The sequence below is a fragment of the Balaenoptera borealis genome, assembly GCF_965194805.1.
Source record: "Balaenoptera borealis genome assembly, chromosome: 7".
Lineage (NCBI taxonomy): Eukaryota > Metazoa > Chordata > Mammalia > Artiodactyla > Balaenopteridae > Balaenoptera > Balaenoptera borealis.
Window position 1 is genome coordinate 103184546 of NC_138864.1, and position 12343 is coordinate 103196888.

The 12343-nt window shown below is 34.9% G+C and overlaps 1 long non-coding RNA gene across 1 annotated transcript in view; it reads left to right on the forward strand.

The window, feature by feature from the left end:
* The window catches only part of LOC309632531, a 38668-nt gene that overhangs the window by 22827 nt on the left and 3498 nt on the right, over nt 1-12343 (forward strand). The window lies entirely within an intron of this gene.

A 12343-nucleotide genomic window follows, 5' to 3' on the forward strand; every position in this document is an offset into this window, starting at 1 on the left:
AGAAATATCAAAAAACTCTTTAAATTCAAACCCGTTATATAGCTCAGTGGTTATGAGATCAACTTCCCTATTTTGTTTAATATATTGTGAATTGTTTGATAATATAACGAGTATCACACCTATGTCTGAATAAGTTTAAAAGGAATAAATATTATATTAGATGAAAACAAATCAAGGAGATGATATGTAAGATAACTATGGAGGCCTGTAGTCAGGGTTAAAAATATCACACTCAGATATTGCACTTAGGGAAGATCTACTCTGATAAAAGTTATTGTAAAGAAGACTTTAGTTGTCTAGAAGCTCAGTGTGAACAAAAAATTGTGATTGGATGCTAAAACAAGGTAGTAAACATCAATTTGCTCTTAAGTCTCAATGGTAGGAGGGCAGTATTTGGATCAAAGAAGGCAATAGTCCCATTTTCCTGTCATTCACTGCCACTGTGAACTTATGGACAATTATGTTCAGATGGAGAAGTCTCATCTTGCATTTAAAAGATGGTAAAAAACCTAGAAATTATGAAACATGAGAAATGTTTGAGGGAATTTGGGATGTTCAACCTGGAAAAAATGATAAAAATTTTTAAAGAGGAATTCTTTGTATCACTTATTATTTAGAGGCAAATAGAATCAAAGGACTGATGTCACAAAGACACACATTTCAGCTTCGTGCATAGGTTTACCCAAAGTTAGGGTAAGGAATGGGTCTTATAAAGAGGTCGGTTCTCAATCGCTAAAAAGCTTTTAAGAATCTAGATGAAGTTCTAGTAAGGATTTCCTTGTGATGAGATTGGACCAGATGACCAGTAACATTGCCGTCACTGTTCAGATCTGGGAACAGTGACTTCCATAAGCAAATAAGATGTATTCCTGATCTTCTAATGTAGATTTTCTGAGGTTGTACCCCTGGATTTGTCCTCACCTCAAAGGCAGTAAAATGTGACAGACTTTGTTATAAGAACATTAATTACATTGAACTCATTATATTTTAACTTTCCTACCGCTTAATTGCCTTAAAGAAGTCTAGGTAACTGGCCTTAAATCACATAGCTAGTAAGTAACACAGAAATGGTTTTCCATGCAAATCAGTAAAAGAATAAGCTTGTAAGTGATGTAGCGTTACAACTGAAGGTTAGCATGGCTGGGGCTCATCGTTGTTTGAAGACCCCAAAGACTTCCTCTTTCAGTACTCAGAGGTGGCCAGATCAGATTCACATTTCACTGAGGCCGACTCCAGAAAGCCAAATTATCAATAAACAATCAGGTGTATGACTGTATATACACTCTGAAAATATTCACATTAATACTCCCTACTCTTAAGCACTTTGGAAAAAGTTCATTGGTAGCCGTTTTATTTATTTACCAAGAAAAGTCACAGTCATGAGATATGGAAATACAGGAGAATCAATACATTGTCTCTTGCTACGTTGTTAGTTCTATATGGTGAATGAATAAATAAAGAACTGAAGATAGACCAACATGGAAATCATGGAAGTGCTTGGAGATCATGGAATCTGAAGAAGGAGAGTTAGATAAATCACGCTTTTAATGGTATTACTCTAAGATAGCTGTGCTTTCATTCTGATTGACAAACTGTCTTATATGTATTATCACACTTAAGTTACTTACCAGAAACTCTTGTGGCCAAGTTTCCGGTCTTTTCCTTTTAAGTCGTTGACAACCTATGTTCTAACACATAGCACTGATACATTTTAAAGCTCAGAGGACAAATGTATAACCCCAATTTTCTAGTTAGTGAATCTTCCAAGTACTTACCAGAGAATCAAAGTTTGTCTGGCTCCAAAGCCCAATGAAAGTCATGTAAGTCAGGAATATGTCATTATAAACTATTTGTGATGATTTAAAGGGTATTTGCTTTGGGTACAACTATCAGTTCTCAAACTAACAATTTCAAGGGGAAAATAGAAACCTCTAAGTTGCTAATGTGGCAGTAAGAATAAACTTGGATGATCAGTCCAGGGAATTTAAAAAAAAAAAAAAAAAAAAAAAAAAAGCAGGTCTTTTGGAAGCACCATGAATTATGCTGTTAAATTGTGGCTGGATTCTAATGCAAATCCAGGTTACCCAGGCATAAAAGGCAGCGGCAGTTGGCAAACACTGTGTTATTTATTTTCTGGATAAGCCATCTATCAGACTCTTCTCTCCTCACTGAAATGCACTCACACACCATGGAGAAAAAGAAATTGGTAGGGATGGAGTGTAACCGTGGGAACTTCTTTTCTGAACTTTAGTAGAATCAAGCAAAAATCAAAGTCCTGTGTAAATTAACAGTTTGCTTGTTTGTCTAAACCAAACAAGAGAGAGATATTCATCTGGTTGCTAAGCAGAGAAAGTGGTTACTGAAATGTTTCATGCCCTGTTTGACGAGCCTGTCAGGTGCCTTCTCTGAATCCACTGCCATAAAGCACACCGATTTAAACCTCAAAGTTACAGAAATGGAAACTCATCCTGAAAGTTGTCAGTTATTCCAAATCTCAAAAAGAAAATAAATGGATGGAGAAACCATATTTTACAGGTACATGAGCCAATTAATCAATAGTAGGGATTTTTCCAAAGGCTGGAACAGAGGGATTTAGAAATATTATCATTTCAAGTCAGAGAACTTCTGCTTTGCATGCTATTCCAAAAAAGAAGAGGGTATTTCTTCATCATGGTTTTATTTGTTTAGTAATTAACAGAAGACTTAGGAGGAGTAGTGAGTATAAATCGTAATCCACACTCTTGAAGATGCAAGAAATACCCTATTATCTTCTGTAAATCAAATTAAATCGGATACAAACCTCTATCCAGCCATTTGATGGGAATTTAAGTGAATGTGGGGTTATTCCCCTCTCCTTTCCCCACTCATAACATAGGGATCCAGAATTATCTGGTACCAGGAGAATAGGCAAATGCCCTTCACGTGAGTCTATGACCCAAGTCCACAGGTCACCAGGAGGTTATAACTGTTCAAGGTCCTTATCACACTGCTAAGCCTGGAATCCAGAACCTTGGTTGGAGCTAAGAATTCCAGTGTCCAGCATTCACCCTTGAGGAAAGGGTGCACAGTTACTCCTCATAAAGGATGCAGATACTGAAGAAAAACACCACCTGATATATCAAAAAAAAAGCAAAAACCAAACACAAATAAATGTATCAGTACATTATTCTTACAACAGAAGTCTTGCCTAAAATGTTGCTTGAGGCCGGAATTTTTTAAACTGTTTTTTAACTTTCATTTTGAAATAATTTTAGGTATCAGAGAAGTTGCTACTATATATAAAATAGAAGACTAATAACGTACAGTATAACACAGGGAACTCTATTCAATACTCTGTAATGGCCTATGTGGGAAAAGAATCTAAAAAAGAGTGGATATATGTATAACTAATTCACATTGCTATACACCTGAAACTAACACAACATTGTAAATCAACTATATTCCAATAAAAATTTTTTTAAAAGTTGTAAAATAGTAATTTTCATATATCCTTCACCCAGCGCCCCCTAATGTTAACATCTTACATAACCACAGTAAAAAGAGCAAAACCAGGAAATTAACATTGGTATACTACTATTAACTACAATACAGACCTTATTAAATATCACCAAGTTTCCACTAATGACCTTTTTTCCCCCAGATTTCACATTGCATTTAGTTGCCTTCCTCTCTCCTTAGTCTCTTCCAATCTATGACCATTCTTCAGTCTTTCTTTGTCTTTCAAGACCTTGCAATTTGGAAGAGTATCAGTCAGTTAATTTCTAGAATATCTCTCATTTGTTTTTTTCTGATATTTCATGGGGTTATACATGTTCAGAAAGATCACAGAAGTGATTTTGTGCCCTTCAGAGGGTAATAAGGTCAATGTCTTACTACTAGTGACAGAACTAGTGATTTCTTGGCTAAGGTCCTATCTGTGGGTCTTGAATTTCTTCCCTGTAAGTTACTGTTTCTTGGGGAAAATATTTGAGGCTACTCAAATATTCAGTTCCCCCTCAAAATTTTATGTACTAATTTAGCATCCATTGGTGGATCATGCCTGCAACAATTATTATTATTTTGCTGTTTGACTAATGGTAATTTTGTTTTTCTCTTATTCTTTCAACATTTATTAATTGGAATTCTTCAATAGGGAAAAAGATGTCCCTTCTCATTGATTTATTTATTCAATTTATATCAGTATGGACTCGTAGATATTTACATTATTCTATGGGTTATAATCCAATAACATTAGAGGTTCAGAATTTTAAACTGTAATAATACCCTATTTCTTTTTTCTTTGTTTGTTTCACAGATTCTCTTTCCTACCATGACTATAGTTGTCTCTAGTTCATTGTAACATGTCTGTTTATTCCATTCTTCTTTTATTGTTTCCGTTGATTTTTCTTCAGTCTTAACCATGATTTCTCCTTTTAAAAATTCTGCCTCTAATATTGTGTCATCCTTTATTAAAAACTTATCTTTTCTCTCCTCCCCTCCCCCAGTGTTGTCATTTCCCCCAATCACCTTCCCTTATTTCTATTTACTTTATGTATAGGGGCTGATGGGCAGAGATATTTTGTCCAGTGTGAACAAAGATAAATTGCCTCTTCCCATCTTTTGAAAATAGTCCATTCGGTCTTTTGACTTTCAAGATGAATGTGAGCAAATTAAAGGAGTCATTCTCTATTTTGCCATCAATTTTCAGCAGGCACTGAGTAAGGTGTCTGCTACTGAAACAGTAATGGGTTCTAGTTCTTTTTGTTGTGTTATTGTGATTGACTTCAGAGAAGGAGTGACAATATTTTTTGAACAATTACTGATTCCATCGGTCTTTGAACTAAAAATAATTTAGAACAACACATATTTTACTGCAAGAAAATTAAAGCAAAATTTTGTCTTTTGTATCTCTGTATGACAGTTGCTTAAATCGCCCTTATACTCTTATAGTTAGATCCACATCAAATATATATATTTTCCCTATTCTAACCAGAGGTTATAAATCTGACTTTCTTTTTCAGGTACATCAAAATATATGTCCATGACACATATTTTATTGTGGTTGTAGAAGAGAACTCTTTTTAGGAAAAGAACAGAACCATAAACTCTTTCTGTATTCCTTGGAAATTTCTAACAAAAGCTTATTCAGAACATTTTTTCTTACTTTGAATTGCTAAAAATATCTTTACAAGGATAGACAACGGGAATTATACTTCAGTGAGACAGCAAGCAGCGAAACATACCTCATTGTATCTATATACTTTATTTAGAGAATGGGCTTAGATCTTTGAAATTCTGAATGGTTCATTATAACCAACAATAACAAGTAGAAAGCAGAGACCTTTCAAACTAAAGATTTTGCAAATTCAGCAGTGGAAAACTTTAAAACTTTGAATGTCATTTAAAAGTACCTAAATTATTAAATAAAGATAAAACATATACATGCATCTCAAAAGTATAAATTAATATTTACTTTATTAAACATTAATTAAAATTCCCTACATGTAAAAATCCTGAGGCCATCCATTTAAATACTAACAACCCAGAAAATAACTGTTCTGAGATTCTTTCCTATTCAAAAAAAAGAATCATTAATTAAAATTAAAAACAATTTTCATTCCCAAGAGCAGAAATAGGAATATCAAATAATAACCTAAGAAAGAAATGTGAAGGACTTATGGGAAGGAGGCAAGTTTTAGCTTATGAATATTAATGAAACTCTTTAATAAATAAACATGTGGATGTCATAATCCTGTATAGGAAAACAATATGGCAAAGTTGTGATAGCTACCTCAAGGTAATCGAGGCATGTAAACCCATTCCAAGCCAAATCTTAAAAGATATTGCTTGAACTTGACAACTTTCAAATAGCCTACATAGTATAGATGAGTGATGTTCATTTTTTTAAGTGTAGCTGGAATGCTTTTTCACGTCACCCAAGTTTTTCAATGTATCTTGGTTAAAACTCAGAGGTAAAATTTCAACATAATTTATTTCAAATTTGGTACACTTTAGTAAGATATTTAGAATCATTTTGTAAAGTAGAAGGAGATATTTATACCAATAATGATGATCCTAATTTTATTTTATGTTATAAAATGTTTAATGTTTTCTGTCTCCTACTAACAAAAAATAAAACTACATGCCAGTTGCCAGACCGATTACATTTTAGCAGTATAGGATTTTCTCTTTCTCCTTTTTTCAGCATACAGGAAATGTTAGATCACGGTAGCTAATGAACTCAATTGAATTATGTCTGATATTTATATTTGATTCACTTTTAATTATTTCCAAGAGCTGAAGTCCGAAGTTCATTACCCAGGCAGTGGTAGACTGAATTAGTCTGAATGGCATCCATTCTCCATTCCTTCCTGTATCCATGTCCTTAACCACTCAACTATACCATGTGCTCTCCCTGTGACCCAGCACCATTTCCCACTCCTTGGTTTGGCCTTGCGACCTACTTTGACCAATAAAATAAGAAAATAGTATGCCAACTTCTAGCCTAGGCCACAAGAGGCTTACGTGTTTGGAAACACTTGCTCTTTTTGATCCTGCCATCGCCTTGTGAAGGACATGCTCAGGTTAGCCTGCTCAACTTAGAAAAACAAGAGACATGTGCAGAAAAGCTGAGCCGCACCCCTCTGAGCCCAGCCTAGATCAGCTGACTCCCAGGAAAATCAAGGAACCTAGTTAAGAAGAGAAGACAAACCCAGTCCAGGCTAGCCTAGATCAGCTGATACTAGAAACAAATGCGAGAAATAAATGTTTATTGTCCTAGGACACTGATGTTGCATGCTTGGTTGCTTTGCAATGGTACTGTATCCTTAGCTAACTGATAAACCCACACAGGTACTGCAGGATTGCCAAGACTTATCCCTTCTGCTTTATAAAGAACTTATAGTTTATAACTAAATATTTCACTAAACTATGACAAATTAAGTAATAAGAAACAGCTTACTGATTTATTATTTTCATAACACATTAATTATTTGTGATTGACATCATTTTAATCCTAATGACTGCTTTTGGCAATCTCCTTATATATAATTAATTTCCTCAGGTCTTTTTATAATAACACTTGAAAAGTGTATTAATACGTTTGTTTGAATTGAAACACGAAGGCAGAATTTTTCTGACGGAATGTAAGTCTGATTAGCTTGGGGATGCTTGGCTGATTAGGTTGTAGGGCAGACATTCTCCATAAATTTAATAGGTTAATTCTGCAATACCAAAGTATTGATAAAAATATATTTAAAGCATATAATAAGATAAAAAAGAATTTAACACAAAAATATTGTATTAAAAAGAGTGTAATGAAATAACATTTTGATTTGTTCTAACCCTTTTGGGTATATTGGGTTAAGTAATTCACCACTAAATAAAAGAATAATAGGTATAATTTATAGTCATTTGGTATGTGTTTGTAAAGTTATTTTTTGGTTGTTTGTTTGTTTTTTGGTTTACATCCCAGATATTGAGAAAGCATGGACAATAATGATTGGGCAATAAATCATTTTTCAAATCAGGTACTTTCTAGTTCTTTGCTATTGCCAATTCAAAATAGGACTTAATTAAAAATTGCTAAAAATAATTTTTGGTGATATATCACTGGGATTTTGGACTTCAAATATGTGTCAACCAGACTATAATTAAAAATAATTTTTGGGCTTCCCTGGTGGCACAGTGGTTGAGAGTCTGCCTGCCAATGCAGGGGACATGGGTTTGAGCCCTGGTCTGAGAAGATCCCACATGCCGCGGAGCAACTAGGCCCGTGAGCCACAATTACTGAGCCTGCGCTTCTGGAGCCTGTGCTCCGCAACAAGAGAGGCCGCGACAGTGAGAGGCCCGTGCACCGCGATGAAGAGTGGCCCCTGCTTGCCACAACTAGAGAAAGCCCTCGCACAGAAACGAAGACCCAACACAGCCAAAAAAAAAAAAAAAAAAAAAAAAAGCCAGACCCTTAGCTCTAAAAAAATAATAATAATAATAATTTTTGATGATAGATCACTGTGATTTCTGGTATTTAAGGAATTGAGTGACACATCTATGAAAAAGAAATAAAACTTCCTCCCATTCCCCTCTACTGATTTTTTTGAAAATAATTTCTCTGTGTTCACATCTATAAAATCAAAACAAATCAAAATACAATTCGCGCAGGACTCTGTCCCACTCCTGCAATTTCTTACACATTTACGGAGATAAGAACTAATTGAAAAAAATACCACTAATCTCAATAAGAAATGTATTTCTAATAAAATTCTACTTTTGACATTCAGTAATTATATAGCAATATCAATACTATATTTATGATGCACAGTAATAATTGTAATGACTCAAGCCAGAAAAAAATTTAATATTTATAACCCTTTAAAGAATTTTCCACTTTTCATATGTATCTTTTCTTTGCAAAGAATAAAGGAAAGATTATCAATAAAAGTCTTTCAAGAACGAAAAATAAATTATATTAAGATAAAATTTTATGGTTAAACAATGGAATGGAAATATGAGTTCAAGGGGGAATAAAAGCCAAAGAGGTAAAATTCCTAAATGTCAAAGAACAAATTGTTGATGTATTGTTTTGAATTGTGATATTTAAATTTCACTAGATATTTAGAAGAGTATTATAACCCTATTTTAAAATCAAATGTCATAAATTATATCTATTTCAACTCATTAAGGAAAATCTTAGATGTCAAGTAAAAAATGTTCAAGAGGATACAGAAGTTATTTTAGGCTCTGGGAAGCTCTGCCACTCTGTAAGCAAGCATGAGTATGGATAACGCATATGAGATGAACAGGCCAATACTTACAGATAAAACCCTGACACATTATATTTATGGATTGTGGCTAATTTTTTCTGGGCATTTATCATGTTGCAATTGCCATTCTATCTACGTTCAACAACTCATTTAATCTTCACATTACATCATGAGGTAGACACAATTGTTAGCCCATTTTACAGATTAAAACTGGGACTCAGAAGGGCTAATTAATGCACCCACGGTTATATAGTGAGTGAGATTGGCATAAAAACACATATGGTCTGATTTAATATCCCACTAAGTTTGGAAACTGCCCCAGTCTTTCCCCTTTTCGCTTTCCTGGTAACCCTTCCTCTTTTCCCACGAAACTTTCGTTAATGCCTTCTACCACTCACTCCACTCTGTACCCATAAATAAAAAACAGGAAAGATATATGCTAAAGATTAACACCGATGATGGGTTATCCAGTGATTTTTATTTTTTTCTTTCTTAATTACTGACATTTTCTAAATTATGAGAAAAAAAAATTGTCACATTAGCTCATCGTTCAGGTTCAGCAAATAGTCATTTTCTTTCCCCCAACTCCATGGAGAAGCAAGTATCCCTATCCCATCAGAGCTGGGCTTGGCCAGGGAACTTGCTTAGGCCAGAGGAGTGTGGGAAGAACTGACTGAGTGCCAGTCCTAAGCCAAGGCTTCAAGAGGCATCTCTCATGTGTACCCACTCACCTAGGGGCTTCTGACCTCTGCCAGGAGAAGATGTCTCAGGTAACTCTACCCTCCAGCTTGGGTCCACCCACAGAGCATAGCCAGAAGCAGAGATGCCCTGGTCTACCTGTAGAAATGTGAGAAAGAAAGACATGCCAGCTGTATTTTGGGGTTGGATTTTGCACCACAAAACTGGCAAACAACGATAGTGAGAGGCCCGCGCACGGCGATGAAGAGTGGCCCCCACTTGCCGCAAGTAGAGAAAGCCCTCACACAGAAACGAAGACCCAACACAGCCATAAATAAAATAAATAAATTAAAATAAAAAAATAAGCAGGAGCTGTTGTTTAAAAAAATAAACAAAAACTGGCAAACAGAGTATATGCCTACTGCATTTTAAACTCTCTACTTTATCATGCATCATATACATTTCTTTTCCTCCAAAAATAACAAACTTATGAACTGCCCCTTTCAGTACTTCGGAGTTTTCAATCATTGACATTACTCATGAATCTTCACTGTTTTTTTTCTGTGAACATCGAATTCATTCGTAGGTGTTTATTTATCCACGTAAATTAGATGTTGATACAACAAAGAAGAACTAGAGCTAGAAGTCATTTCCTAAAGCGCTTACATTCTGCACTCTTCCTCTGCACAGCCTTGCCGTACCCCACATGGAGAAAGCTGGCTGTGCAACTCCATTCTGTCTGCACTTAAAACAGCCATGGGTTGCCAGGAGAAATCCTGCTGGCAGCAAACAGTGAGGTGCGATTTCAACTTTCTGGCAGTTACACGCACTCGGTTAATGACCTTGCACACTGTGGTTCTGTTTTTCAGTGTGCCTCTAGTAGGAGGGAAATCCAGGCTTTTTTTTTTTTTTTTAAATTTTGATTTGTGATTATAAAACTTTGGAGATTTATCACTTCTCCAACTAGTGTCAGGTGGTCATTTTCCTAAGTGAGACGCAATCCAGATCAGCCTGTCTTTTGTAAGAGTGAGGCATGGCTGTGTGTTGGGGAATGAGAATCAAACTGTAACTGAAGGTTTTTTTGTTGTTTGTTTACTCATTATCCTGGCCTGTTTATACAGGGAGTTTCAAAAAAAAAAAAAAAAAAAGAACCGAGACACAATGCATCTGAATTAACCAAAGAAGCCACCCGCAATTCAGACACCAGCAGTCAATTGACTGAGATAGAGGGTGGGGATGACGCAAGGTTGCTAACAGATGGCTTCCTAACAGAGGACTGGCAGGCTGGGCTATGTTCAAGCTTAAGCTCTTATTCTGTTACTCTCATGACCTCCCAGTTTGCTTGACGAAACACCATTGGAGATCATCAATCACTGAGAGAGTCCAGGATAAAGCTTCTAGGAAGTTGCCTCCTGCTCTTCAAAGAGAAGACATTTACCAGGGACTGTTGATTAGAAGGCATTTCAATGGAAAATATTGCTTCTGCAAAGGGAGGCTGTGCCTTTAATTATCTCACTTGGTAGGCAGTCTCTACAGTTAAAAGGTATATATATATATATATATATATATACATATACATGATATATCTATATCATTAGTGGGGCAAAATTCTAAAGTAAGATTAAAAATAATGATTACAGATTAAAGGAGTAGTTAATGATCATTTACGAGTTCTATAATTTATTATTTTTGACAGAAACAACTTTTTTGAAAGGAAATGACATTAGTAAAGCCTTTCAGACTTGACCTTTTAATGGCAGTAAAATTGAGTTATATAAATTCTATTAATGGTAATGGATGATTTCCAGCTAAATCGCTCTCTGATATTATGGAAGACTGCTCATTTTCAGAATCACTTTCTGGAAAGGAACTGTTGAAAATGGTTTAGTTCAGTGAAGTCAGTTAACTGAGATTATCTGTTTTTAAGCTACAGCAAAAATAAGTAGAAAAATTGTGATACCGGTCCTGTATTTTATGATGTAAAAGAACTTCTGAGCAAGGTAATTAAATTCCAAAGGCAAAGGTGTTTTTCTGCAATTCATGTACGGCACAGTGCCTGACAAAAACATTTTCAACAATGTTTTCTTAAACTAAATCTACCAGACCTCTTTAATTTTTCTGTTTATTAGAGAAGTTATTAATTTGATATCTGATCTCATCCTGTTCTTTATTCTACAATTTTTTCTTGAATTTCTAATTTAGAAAGGAAAGAGCATCAATTTTAAAAAAGGAAGGAATTTCTAATATTTAGTGAGGAGTAATCAAATATAAATATCAGGCATAATTCAACTGAGTTCAGAGGCTACCATGATCTAACATTCCCTGTATTCTGAAAATAGGAGAAAAGAGACAATCATATACTGCTAAAATTTAATCAATGTGGCAACTGGCGTGTAGTTTTATTTTTGGTTGGCAGAAGATAGAAAACTTTAAACATTTTATAACATGAAATAACATTAGGATCACCATTAATTGGTATAAATATCTCCTTTTACTTTTCAAAATGGTTCTGAATATCTTGTAGAATAAGGTGTACCAAATTTGAAATAAATTATGTTGAATTTTATCTCTGAGTTTTAACCAAGACACACTGAAAAAGTTGGGTGGCATGAAAAAAAAGGAAGGAATTTCTAATATATAGTGGGGAGAGTTACTGTTGGATTAAGTAGACATTTGACTTGGAGGTGAGGAGTTTTGCATGAAAGGGGCTGGAACATAGAATCACAACCACAGCTGTTTTCCCAGATGTGAACTCTTGCGGCTGTGAAGAGGGCATAGAGGTCAAAGGCTCAGTCTCCAGACCTGCTCTGTTTTTATTAGATCTATGATGCTTATTATTTAAACTTTTAGTTTCAGCTTCTCTGAGCTACCTAACTTACAGAGTTTTTGTGGAATTAAGTAACGTGAATTAAGTAATGTTTGTG